Source organism: Brienomyrus brachyistius, unplaced genomic scaffold (genome assembly GCF_023856365.1).
Source record: "Brienomyrus brachyistius isolate T26 unplaced genomic scaffold, BBRACH_0.4 scaffold58, whole genome shotgun sequence".
Taxonomy (NCBI): Eukaryota; Metazoa; Chordata; class Actinopteri; order Osteoglossiformes; family Mormyridae; genus Brienomyrus; species Brienomyrus brachyistius.
Window position 1 is genome coordinate 1,748,666 of NW_026042333.1, and position 14,028 is coordinate 1,762,693.

The following is a 14,028-nucleotide window of genomic DNA, read 5'->3' on the forward strand; positions in this document are numbered from 1 at the left end:
GATGATGGATGGATGGATGGATGGATGGATGGATGGATGTTGTTTCAGCTTTTGATCCATGTGGAACAAATGTGGGAAACGTGTTTCTCAGTAAGTCACAACAATAAAAGAATCTTTTCCTACAAGATAATGTATCTGTACCTCACATGACTGAACCTCATATTGGGCTGGTATTGTTGTTAGTAATTTTCTACTTTTGACTAAAAGGTTAATCAAATTGTTGCATAAATACTACCTGGTCAAAATTTTCCTTTCTACTAGATTTAAAAAGAACATTGACAGGAGCTTTCTGAAACAGCTGTGCATTTGATTTCATTTGTGGTGTTGTGTCCTCCCTCAGACAGTGAAGATATGAACCCCAAGGTGTTGCAGGTACTGGGTGATGACACAGTGCTGGTGAGTCCTGTAGTTGTCCTTGCTGTGTATGTAGGTGATGTGAAGATGTTCCCACAATGTTTGGTTGGGTTGTTATTCTGTTTTTTGATATGGGGGTTGGACTAGATGTAGTGTACTTGCTGTAGTGCTGTAACTGTAGGCCACAGTCAGACAGCACAGCTCAGCAGCGCGGGGCGGGGTCACACGGGTCAGGTCACAGCCATGTATCAGTGGTCAGCTTTGAGGGGCGGGGCCACACGGGTCAGGTCACAGCCATGTATCAGTGGTCAGCTTTGAGGGGCGGGGCCACACGGGTCAGGTCACAGCCATGTATCAGTGGTCAGCTTTGAGGGGCGGGGCCACACGGGTCAGGTCACAGCCATGTATCAGTGGTCAGCTTTGAGGGGCGGGGCCACACGGGTCAGGTCACGGCCATGTATCAGTGGTCAGCTTTGAGGGGCGGGGCCACACGGGTCAGGTCACAGCCATGTATCAGTGGTCAGCTTTAAGGGGCGGGGCCACACGGGTCAGATCACAGCCATGTAGCAGTGGTCAGCTTTGAGGGGCGGGGCCACACGGGTCAGGTCACAGCCATGTATCAGTGGTCAGCTTTGAGGGGCGGGGCCACACGGGTCAGGTCACGGCCATGTATCAGTGGTCAGCTTTGAGGGGTGGGGTCACACGGCTCAGGTCACAGCCATGTATCAGTGGTCAGCTTTGAGGGGTGGGGCCACAATGGTGTGGCTGATGGGTTTGTCTCCATAGGCATCTCCGTCAGCTCCCTAAGCGATGGCATTTTTGTTCTGCATTTGCCCTATGAGGAGAAGAAGCAGAAGGTAAGTGTCGGCCTCAGACCTGATCATGTGACTATGTAGTTATGTGTCTTCACTCCAGACCTGCTGTGTGTGGTGTTGATGTGCAAGTGTGTAGAAGTTCTGGGGTGTGGACACGAAGGCATGTAGACATGCAGGCCCGTAGACGTGTACAGATGCAGATGTGTACAGATGAAGACACGTCGACGTGCATACGTGTAGATGTGCAGACTTGTAGATGTGCAGGCATGTATGGGCATGTTGATATGTAGAGATACAGGCATGTAGATACGAAGGCATGTGCCTGTGCAGGCATGTAGACATGCATGTGTACAGCCATGTAGGTGTGAAGGCATGTAGATGTGTAGGCATGTAGATGTGCAGGCATGGTAAGGGGGTGCCAGATTGTATGTGACCTCCTGGGATTGCATGTCTGCCTCCTAAATCTGCTTGTGCTGTGATTGGCTGATGTTCGTATTACTAAACCTGCTTTTGCATCACGAAGTGCCACGATTGGTTCACGTACTAAACATAACCCTACTTGTGTGTATTGGTGTACTGTGATTTGTTCACGTTCTAACCCTAAGCCTGCTTGTGTGTATTGGTGTACTGTGATTTGTTCAGGTTCTAACCCTAACCCTGCTTGTGTGTGTTGGTGCGCTGTGATTGGCTGATGTACTGTTTCCCTCCAGAGATGGTTACAGGTCATTAACTGGATTTGTTACTTTTCCAGTTTTCATTCCATCAATTTTCCAGACTTAAGACAAATTTTACTTTTCCACATTAAGTTATTTTGTAGTAAAATGCGGACTGACACAGTGCCCTCCTCCCCTGCCCCTCTTCCCCCCCACCCCCAAGTATAAAGTTTGCAGTGGGCCGAGGAAAGGAAGCCGTCATTGATTTCACACCCGGATCCAAGATAGTGGTGGCCAAAGCCAAGAATGGACACCTGTCAGTGGTGAGTCCCAGTACTGACCTGGCTAAATGGAAACAGGAAATGACATGTAGGCTCATTCAGCAATGCCTTTTAATCCTCTGGGGTTAGAAAATAATTCACTTTTTTTCATTTGATCACATTACAGATGGTCCCATGTCTCAAATCCTGATGACAAGGTCCAGCAACTCATCACAGGAGCGAAGCAGCAGCCAAAAGTCGTTTAGATGATTCTGATATAGACAGAAAGTGATGAGCCTATCAAAGTCTGCTTCTTCCTGTTTTAGCCAATCCCGACAAAGCTCCTCCCATACCAGTGACTTCAGCATTTCAGAAATAAACATCCACAGTGTTTCTGTCTAATAGGGGGTGATTTAAATACCTGTTTTATGAAATCTTCTTCTGGAATATACCTAGGTGCATTTGGACTAGTTCTGTGATGAGTTTCGCTCCTAGGGGAACATGATGGAGAAATACAGTAGATGGATCACCTCTGGGTTTGGGCTGAGAGGGAAATCTTTGCAGTTCCCTGTAGTCTAGTCTTCTATTACTTGGTGAATACGTCACATGATGTATTTTTTTAAACAGAGGTGGTCGCCCCCTTGTGATAGTGATGGTGTACAGCATGTGTAAGGGCCTGTCCTTCTAATGCAGGTCTGGGTGCCATGTGTCAGACTTCAGCTCAGCGTGTAAATATGGACTCACACATGTGACTTGCATTTGCACCTGCTTGTTGTGCGACTGTCCTTCTTCAGAGAAAAACATGTTTCAAGTCAAGAAGTAATTAAGAGAAAACGTCTTAATAGAGCCAGAGAGACCGGCAGTTACAGTCATCAGTCCAGCATTGCTACTGCACTTCCTGTTGTCTGCATGGGTGAGATTGTTCTTCCAGGAGCTTGTGTTACACTTTGGCTATAAGATGAATGAGTTAGTATCTCAGTTATCTGGTATCTGCACAGAAATATACCTGTTTGCTAATCATCAATCAGCGAACCTTTCTGAAAGTGATTTAAGAAAGTGTACTGTAACGTCAGATAGTGTTAAATGATTGTACGTTTGCTGGTTTAGAGAGAAGACTTGGATACAGAAAGAGAGGGAGAGAGAGAGAGATAATTGCAAGAGTAAAAACAGTGGAAGAGAGAAAGACAGAATGTTCCACTTGTCATGTTAGATTTAGCAAAGCCTAACACACACACGGCAGAAACTGCCCCTGTGTCAGTAACCAGTAACCCGACCTTATCACTTACACAACTGTGTCAATGACGCTTTTTAAGACTTACATTCCTTTAGAAGTGTAATCCACTTTATGTCTAACCCACCAATCAGAGATATGCACGCATGCACCAATCAGAAAGCTGCACTTGTGCTTGCCTTCAGGTACACATACATCACATATGCAATCTAACAAACCACAGCCACTCCTATGCATTAAACATGAGGCTTTATCCTTCTTCACTCTGATGTACCAAATTAAATACAGGACAGACGTCATACTAATCTGTAGAAAATAATCTGAATAATCCATCAAATCAAGAGCTTTAAGATGAATTATCTAAATAAAACAGTAACAGTATAAGATTTTGCCTGACTTTCTCCAGCCTTGTCTGAAACATCTTGTTATTATAGGTTAAGAAACTCATATCTTCAATTTGACTGTTTTGTAAAGTCACCGCTGGTGCGTGATACAGATCTTTGATTACGGAGGTCCCACAATTATCACACACTCAGACCACATCTACCCCAAACCCCAATTATCCCTTACTCAGACCTCATCTACCCCAAACCCCAATTATCCCACACTCAGACCACATCTACCCCAAACCCCAATTATCCCACACTCAGACCACATCTACCCCAAACCCCAATTATCCCACACTCAGACCACATCTACCCCAAACCCCAATTATCCCACACTCAGACCACATCTACCCCAAACCCCAATTATCCCACACTCAGACCACATCTACCCCAAACCCCAATTATCCCACAAGAGAGAGGAACAATTCCATCAAATTGACAGGTTGGGTCAAAAGGTCACTTGTGGGCGGGGCTTGTGTAGGCGGGGTTTGGTTGTGGTGGTACGATGTGACGTCACGGGAGTTGGATTTATTAATTATTTATTTATTAAATGATTTATTATTTATTTATTATTGTTTATTATTTTTAATTATTATTTATTATTATTACAAATTATTTATTTTTAATGATTTATTTAATTATTATTTTATTTTTAAATTATATTGAGGAGAGTGCTATATTGAGGAGAGTGCTTATGAGTGTGTGTGTTATTTTAATAAGTTATTATTTTGTCGGGCACAGCCGTGGCTGAGCGGGGGTGGGTTACCTGATGGAGCGTGAGTGTACGGCGTGTCTGGTGTTATGGTACCACGGTAAGGTCCCGGGCTTTGGAGAATCAGCAAAGGCCTTAGAACCCTGTGTCTGGTGCGGTACTGCGCTAAGGTCGCCGCGGGCTTGGATAATCCTCGGAGAGAGCGATGCCGGAGAGCTGAGAGCCGTGCCGCGGCGCGAGTCTGATGCCTGAGAGCTGAGAGCCGTGCCGCTGCGCGAGTCTGTGAGAAACTCTGAGAGACTGAGACTCTGGGAGAAAATGATAAAGTTGGAGCAAAGAATGAGAGGAGGAGGAGGTGGAGGGTCTGTCGTCCAATAAAAACGCTTGGCGGTAGTTTTGACAATGTATGTGTGTTTCTTCCTCACGCAGGCGTTTGTATTACATCAGCGTATGGTGCCACACTTTTGAAGGCCGTCTCTAACGACTTGGGCCATACATGCACCCCCAGTAAAATCAGTTTGAAGCTTTGTTTTCCATATATGACCTCGCACAAGTACAGATATGAGTGCACCTGGTTAATTGCAATTAAATAATCTAGTAAAGACACGCAAGCGTATGGGGCCATACTTTTGAAGGTCGTCTCTAATGACTCGGGCCATACATCAAGTTGGATACCTTGTCTCCCAGTAAATCCTGTTTTTCATACATGACAGTACAGATATGGGTTAATAGAGAAACGATATGACTGCACCCGGTTGATATTGCGGCGAGCGGGGGGGCCTATTCCTCCTAGGGCAGAGGCACAAGTATCTTCGAGGTCTTACCCTTCCTGCCAGCCAAAGAGCCACAAGTTTCATCCAGGCCTTACCCGGTGAGTATATTATTTCTTTTATTCGCGTGATAAAAATGCTAATTAATTAAATCAAATTAAATTAACATTCTAATAATAGGTATTCTCTGTTTTTTCTATGTACAAGAGAGAGACTGCGCTGACCGGTCAAGAGAAAATCTACTTTCGAAGGTCATCTCTAATGACTCGGGCCATACATCAAGTTGGATACCTTGACTCCCAGTGGTTAATAGAGAAACGATATGACTGCACCTGGGGAGACCCTCGGCGAGCGGGGAGGGGGGGCCTTTTCCTCCTAGGGTAGAGGCGCCAGGCCTTATCACCCGTACCACGCCCCCACCAGCGGGGAATATATGGAGCTTTGCGATGTACGGGGAACACTAATTCTTAAAAAAATACAGACATGTCCAGCACTCCCGAAATGAAAGATTCAGCCTCACCTTCTAAGACTCAGCAGGAGCAGGAGACCGTTATGCAGCCTCCGGGGGCTCCTAGGACGATTGATACGGCAAGTAGACGGGTACCTATGATGTGCCCGTCGGAAGACCCGAGAGCTACCTGGGAGCTGCCCAACGGGGATAAACTGGTCTGCCTCTTTGACAACGCTGCGGAGGATCTGCGCGTCTTTCAGGTCATCGGAGACGGCCCAGACCCCACGAAAGACGACCCGTATCAGGTGTTTTTTTCTGAAACGGAATGGGGAAACTTGAAGACTGTCGTTGCTCCGTTGATGGAGGAGACCCCCGACCCCGACATTCAGGTGGACAATGGAAGAATGGAGATGTACTATAGAGATGCTCGTAAACAACGTAGCACCTTTATGAAGTGGGACGCGACCGGGGAGCTGGACAAGAGAATGCTGAATATATAGCAGCGGCCTAAATGCGACTGTTTTGGGCTGCTGATACCGTTTGTGATTTGGATGCGGGTGATTAAAGAAAAGTCCGGTTACTTCCAAGCGCTGTTTAAGGAGAGTCGGGGGCGTAAGGAGATGCAAGAGTTGAAAAAACCTACGCCGTAAGGATCACCCCCACCCCTCTCCCCCTCACCCACCGTCGCTATATAAAGTGGACTCCGTTACAACCCCTTTCACAAACATCATCAACATCATCATCATCATGGCAGCAGCAGCAAATTATAGCAACAGAGTGTTCTCCGACGACAAAAGCGGGGACAATGAGGCTACAACTGCAACACAGGCCTCTGATCCTGGGGAACTCCCACTAACACCAGCCTCTGACGCCGGGGAGCTCTCTCCGTCCCCTCCATCAACACCGGCCTCTGATCCTGGAGAGGACCCTCCGACGCCTGAGATCTGCACGCTTCTCTCCAGACCGGCTCTCTGCCGAGGGATGCTTGGTTGTATAAAAGCTATGATAGTGGGCCTTTTAGCCTCAGTCATCAGGAAACATCAACAGAGAAACTGCTACGGTTGCGAAGTGGGGCACCCCAGTCAGAGGCAACACCCTTGTGTGTTTCCCCCAGGTAGAAATTACTTTTACATACACTTTGACTCTGTGTTGCGTGACCTCTGGACCGACCGGCTGACACCCGCCTTGACCCACGTTCTGTCGACCCTGGGCATCGGAGCGGCCGTCGGCAGGTTGGAGGGGGCAGTGGAAGCTATCCTGTACGATCTGCGTGAGGCCCGCGACGGCATGCTGGAAATCAGTCGACTGGAACAAGATCTGTTTGAACAGAACCCCGCCCTTAAGCAGATCCTGGAAGAAGAATTTCTGACTCGTTGGGAGGCCTGAGAGTAAAACAAAAGCATCTTGTGATGGGGAACGGTATCGGGAGACTCTTACGGCGGTTTATGTTAAATGTTTTTTTAGAAAAAGTTAGTCCACTGTTGTTGCATGCTATTGATAAAAACAAGAAAAGCGATTGTGGGGATAGGGATGATCATGCTTGTTGCTGCTTTCATAGAGTGTTATTTGAGATTGCTCAAGTCGGAGAAAATTATCAGCGGGGGATGGATTTACTCAGCTGATGGCAGAGGGAGAAAGACAATCCCCCGAAAGTCTCATACGCGCCTGTCTATCTTGTATTCCCGACAATGAATTTGACTGTAATCACATTTTTGTATCTTACGCTTTAATAGTAGATGTAGTTGCCTATAAATTTCATGATAACCAGCCTATCGATGTTAATCAGTTGCTTTCTACTCTGCATACATGTATCGTTGAAAAAGCCACTATATCCACCTTAATGCATGTGACATCGCTAATCTTCCTCAACAACTGTCACGGGTGTGTGAAGCATGTCTGTTGCCAAGACTACAGCTCGCGTCTTGAGCCGTTCGTACTATGACCCCAGCCAGCCAGGGTCATACGGGGGTTTCTCCAGACTGAAGAGAGGGGTGGGTGGAAAAGTGAGTAGTGATGACATCAGAGACTGGCTGTCTATGCAAGACAGTTATACTTTACATAAACCGGTTAAAAAGAATTTCCCTAGGAACAGAGTGTTTGTACCGAGAGCCATGTATCAGTGGCAGGCCGATTTATGCGACATGCAAGGGCTGGCCAAATACAACGACGGGTTAAAATACCTCCTTACGGTGATTGATGTTTTTTCTAAAAAAGCCTACGCGCGTGCTATAAGAAACAAGACTGGGGAAGCTGTAAAGGAGGCCTTTGATTCTATTTTAACCGAGGGGGGCATCCCCCTCAAGCTACAGACGGATGCCGGTAAGGAGTTTTTAAATGGGACTTTTCAGAAACTTTTAAAAACTCATAAAATCACCCATTTCACTACGGCTAGTGAACTTAAAGCTTCCGTCGTAGAGAGATTTAATCGAACGTTAAAAGAAAGGATGTACAGGTACTTTACGGCTAAAAACACTCGGCGATATGTGGACGTGTTGGACGATCTATTAAAGGGGTACAACCAGTCATTTCACAGCGCTATTAAAATGAACCCTTCCGAGGTCACGCTCGATAATGCTCATCTAGTATTTGATAATCTATACGGCCCTCTGAAGAAAAAAAGCACACGGCCACGTTTTAAGTTTAACATAGGGGACACCGTGAGAGTCTCCAAGCACAGTCAGATATTTGACAAAAAGTACGAGCAGACATTCACCGATGAGTACTTTGTCATATGCGACCGTGTGCCCAGATCCCCACCGGTGTATAAATTGAGGGACGTGCGCAGCGAAATACTAGAGGGGACATTCTATGAAGCGGAGCTGCAGAAAATCAAAATATCTCCGAGACGCACGTTCAAGGTCGAGAAGGTTATAGGCTCAAAGACCGACAGAAAGGGGAAAAAGTGGATTTTAGTACATTGGCAGGGTTGGCCCTCAAGGTTCGATTCGTGGATACCGCGGTCGGACTTGATACAGGTTTAATTTTTTAATAGAAAAGAGGGGGAAAAATGGAGGATCGCCCCTCTTTTTACCTCACGCTGCCGTCAAACTCTTGTCTCTCCATCTTCCCCGATAACCAGAGTTCGGATTACACTGTGATGTTATCGCGACCTATAGAGCTACGGGGGCCTTACGAGGTAGCGCTGGTTGAAATCATGTATTGTTACACGTGGCGAAATATCACATACCCGGAAAATAGTTTTGAATTGCGGGATACGGAGGCGGAGGCAAAGAGAGAGGCCGATCCTTTAGTGGATCTGCCTTTCCTTTTTCCTCGGAAAATTAAAGTCGGCTATTATGAATCTCTGAAACAGATTGTGACAGAGATGAACGCTACGTTAAAAAAATTAGGTAGTGAAGTTTCCTTCTCATACAACGAGATTACGCGAAGGGTTAATATAACGGGAAACCAGAAGTACAAGATCCAATTTAAACCTACTCTGGCCTACATGCTGGGCTTTGAGCCGGGTCACTGGTATAACCTAGGAGGAGGAGGTAGCGGGTCGACCTCACCCTACCCTGCCGACATTCACGCGGGATTCTACAATATGTACGTCTACTGTAACATCGTGGAACCGCAGCACGTGGGGGAATTTGTAGTCCCGCTCCTCAGAACCGTTAAAATAGACGGTGCGTTCGGCGACGTAGTCACTTTGCCGTTCCACAAGCTGCAGTACGTACCGGTGAACAAGCAGAGCCTACAGAATTTGCATATCGAGATAAAGAACGATCAGAATACTCTGATTAATTTCTCCTACGGAAAAACGATCGTCAAACTGCACTTTCGGCCCGTTTAAAAACAAAACAAGAGAAAGCGCAGGTGTTGGGGGGGGGGGGGGGGAGCATGGCGTACCACAATCCTCAGAGATTTATTACGTATTACACCAGTCAGGCGGGACATGGGCTCCCCGGTTTTGCGGGGAGCCCCGTGATGTACGGGCGTGGGTTGGGGTCCATGCTCAGTAGGGCTTTTAGATTTGTTTTACCCTTTCTTAAGCGTGGGGTCGATATAGCGAAACCTCATTTGAAATCGGCGGTCAAAGGAATAGGATCGGATCTCGCCAGCTCTGTAGTCAGCAGCCGTTTTACAAACACAGCTGACCCCAAGCAGGAAGGGTCGGGTCTGCTGTTCCTCTCTCGGAGGAGGAGGGGGAGTAGAACGAGAGCCCAGGCCCCTCTACCTCAGCACCAAGGTCATCGGAGAAAAAAAAATAAACTTGGCAGAGCCGTGAGGATTCCCAAGTCTCGACAGGCTAAGAGAAACAGGAAACCCCCCGGGGACATATTTTAAGAGAGAGAGAGAAAACACCAAGTAATCAAGAATGGCTCTAGCTCACCGCCTCTCAGCAGAATGCACCAAATCTGAGCTAGATCTATTTGCGGCCCCTATGACGCAATTATCCATAGATCAGACCAATTATGTAGAAATCAACCCATTAAATTCCATTACCGATCAGGATGTTTTGGATTTCCTAATACCGGGGTCGGGCAATTTCTATCTGGACCTCAACTCTACACTGCTATATCTAAGGCTCAGGATCGTTAGGGCCGATGGAGCCCCCCTGGTTGACGCCGACCCCTGTGGTATTATACAGTACCCGCTAAACAGCATATTCTCCCAGCTGGATGTGAGTCTGAACGACGTCCTGATCAGTTCTTCGTCGGCCACGCACCCCTATAGGTCATTCATAGAGACCCTGCTCAATTTTTCTACGGATACGCTAGAGAGTCAGTTTTCGGCAGGGCTCTGGTACAAAGACGTCGGAGCCGATTTGGATAGCGTGGACGTCTCCGCGCAGGGCCCTAATGTGGGGTTGCAGAAGCGAGCCGCCTTCTGTAGAAACTCTAGGGAATTTTCTGTAATGGGCCCTATACACGCAGATATTTTTTTCAGTGAACGGATGCTGTTAAACAACGTGGATATACGCTTAAAGTTTGTAAAGGCTAAAAGCGACTTTAGCCTCATGTGTAGAAATGACACCGATTACGAGCTGAAAATACTGAGGGCCAGCCTGTTTGTGAAAAAAGTGGAGGTCTCCCCGGCGGTGTCACTGGGTCACGCGGCCGCTCTCCTGAAAGCAAACGCCCTGTACCCTATAAGCAGGGTAGTCGTTAAAAATTATACGCTGCCCGCGCAATCGCGGGTCTGCCCGCAGGACAACCTCTTCCTGGGCAACTTACCGCGCTACATCGTTTTGGGGATCGTGGACCACGCGGCGTTCGTGGGTACGCGAAACCGAAACCCGTTCAGGTTTCAGCATTGTGACCTGGAATTTCTGAGCCTCTCCGTCAACGGCCGACACATACCCAGCAAACCGTTCCAGCCCGATTTTAACGCGAGGCAGTCGGTCAGAGAGTTTTACAACCTTTTCCTGGCTACAAACAGGCATTTAAGGGATTCGCCGTTATGCATTAACCGCGAGGATTTTGAAAACGGATACTCGCTATTTGTTCTCAATCTCTCCCGAGACGACGAGCTGGACGGCGGTACCCTGTCACCCGCCATCAGCAGCACGTGCCGTCTGGATTTAAGGTTCAGAGCCCCGCTACCTCGAACCATGAGTCTCATCGTCTACGCCTGCTTCGACAGCGTGATTGAAATAAACGCCAAGAGACAGGTTTTGGTGGACTTTTAATCATCATCATGAACACTCACCAGCTGGAATGCCTTTTACATCCCCTGCTAGGGGATGCTTTTGGAGGCGTGTGGCCTAGCGATTTATTACCCGCCCGCATAGAGACCAGGCCCGCTTTTCTGGTCGCAAACACGCATGACCAGAATAGAGAGGTTGAACACTGGATCGGGATAATTTTGGAGCCCCAAGAGGGCAAAGCCTCCTTCTTTGATTCTTACGGTTATCCCACCGATTCCCCTTACTACCCAAAGAGTTTTATGCGCTTCTTGGGGATGCACGCTACCGAAATAAGGTATAATACGCGTCAAGTTCAACCCGACTTTTCTTCCACGTGCGGGGCCCACGTCGCCTTTTTCCTCTACCACCGCTTCAAGGGCCTTTCATTTCAAGAGACTATGATGTTGTACTCTGACGACTTGAGGAAAAACGACGCTCTAGTATCCAAGTTTATCAAGAAATATCACAAGTGTATTAGCCGTGTTAATGCTGATAAACTTTCAAAGCTGCAAAATGTATGTTCCTTAAAACTATTTAAAGATTGTTATGGTTGTTAGATTAATGATGGGGGAAAAATAAAAAAATTGTTATGGTTGTTATATTAATGTTGGGGTAAAAAAAATAAAAAAATTGTTAGGGTTGTTAGGTTAATGTCGGGGGAAAAAATAAAAACGTGACACCTTTTATTCAATAAATTTAACATTTTATTAACAGCTGCGTTACAGGCGTTTTAATTTTTTCCCCACATGTATATAAAACACTTAATCGCTGTAATCTATCCACGGAGCATAAGGAGTACCCTTTATAGGCCATAAACGATATTCAGGGGAGGAATCGCGCTGCGTGTGAGGGGTTCCCGCGAGCGGGGGTGGCGAGTCGTCCGCAATACGTTTTCTACGTCTCCCGAGCTTCTGTTTCACAGGAGGGGAGGAGGGTGGCGGGGGACCCCTTCCGCCATAATCTTTAAGATGGCTTAGGGCTTTCCTGGCTTGGATGTTACCCACGCTCGTGAGGGGTATGTTTAATTCGGATATCACGTTTAAAAAGGGTTCCCAGCCTTTAGGATATTCGACGGTGTGGGATTTAGGCTGTGATAAAGTTTTCATCAAATCTAAAATATGGGAACCTTTAATGGGTCTATCTCTGATGATGAGTTCACCCGACTGGGTCCAACGTACCGCCCCGTCGGAATCGAGCAGTTTCTGCATGATGTACCCCACGTTCTTTCTAGCCCTGGGAGCCACTTGCTGGACAACTTCCTGTACAGATTTGTCCCTAGTCGCGCCGCCGCTGTCAGGCTGTCTCCCCTCCTCCCCTCCGTTTTTTCTTTCCGCTCAGTAAGGACAATTTCTCGCCCCTGATGTTCCTCTTTCCGGACTAGATTCAGATACCTCTGTAGCAATTGATCGTATCTCTTTACTTTTTCATGCACATTCATACCCGGCTGATTTATTAAACCGAGCATCTGCTTTTCAAGTTCACCCAGGGCCGATTCGCCGATGGTATGCGGGGTCACCCTCTGGGTCAGCGTACGCAGTTGATGGGGGGTCAGCATGAACATTTTTTTCACTTCGCTCATGTTGGTAAAAAGCTAATTAGCCGTCTTACCGGCAAACAGGCTTGTGACGAATGGCAGAGCCACTGATAAGAGCGGTAGTAAGAATCCTCCTCTTTGAAGCACTGCCTTGCGTTTCCTAGCAACGCTGTTTTTCTTACAGGCGAAAAGTTTAATCAGTCTTTTCTGTTTCTTCAGCTTGTTAAATTGAGCTACGGTTAAAGGTATACGGCCTCTTATGAGATTGAGACAGATTTCGGAGAGAGCCAAAATTATGTCATTAGATGGGTCAGCCGTAAGAATCTTTTTACGTTTCACCCCCCTCGTCCTCTGTAAAACTTTAAGGGTCGGCAGGTGTTTCCTGAGATGATCGGACATAGCTTAGTAGTGATAAATCAATGGCTCGCCGGTAGAAAGACGACGGGTAGCGACCCCGGTAATAATCCGGTCCTGAGTCGGAACTCTTCTGGGCACGTGGCTCTCAAATCGACCAATAAATAACCGTGGGGTGGCCCTGTCGCCTCTTGATAAGAATCTAGAAAAAACTTTTTCTGCCAAGGAAACATCTGCTGAGCTAAAACTTTGATTTGCATTCTGTCTCGCACATTCTTAAACAGACAATAATAAGTAGTATTTAGGGCTATAGTCCTGCTGTACTTGCCCTGGTGAAATACGTTCTGCACCAGGTAGATGACCGAGATTTGTCGGTGATGTCTGAACCTCGTGAAAGCTTCTGCCACGAGTTTGTTTTCGGACGCGCTGTCCATCAAATCATCGATGATTATCAAGGAGCCTGAGGGGAAGCGTTCCTCGTCCTCCCAGCTTTTAGGAAGCCCTTGTATAAATTCAATTTCGGTGATCCGATCGCGCAGTTCATCATACAGCGGCTGATGGGAAGCGAAACACCACACAATTTTTTTAACGGGGGCCCCTATGAAACAGTGACTCTGATTTAAAAGCATTTCTTTAGTGAAATAGGTTTTCCCCGAAGAACTCGCCCCTGCGATTATAGCCGTAAACGGCAATTCTAAACGGTGATCAAAGTCGACCTCTCTCACGCCGCTACCCATCGTCTTGCAAAAAAAAACTGATGAAACGGAAAATACTGCCCTAATCTTTTAAATCTTTCCGCGCGCAGACACACACACACACACACACGTGCAAACTGGTGCTGCAGGGGTGTCAGCTTTCACAGACACAGAGTGCGTG

The 14,028-nt window shown here is 47.0% G+C and overlaps 1 protein-coding gene across 2 annotated transcripts in view; it reads right to left on the minus strand.

The window, feature by feature from the left end:
- Positions 1-14,028, minus strand: part of LOC125724955 (NACHT, LRR and PYD domains-containing protein 12-like) — a 90,580-nt gene that overhangs the window by 43,449 nt on the left and 33,103 nt on the right. The gene's annotated exons all lie outside the window — the stretch shown is intronic.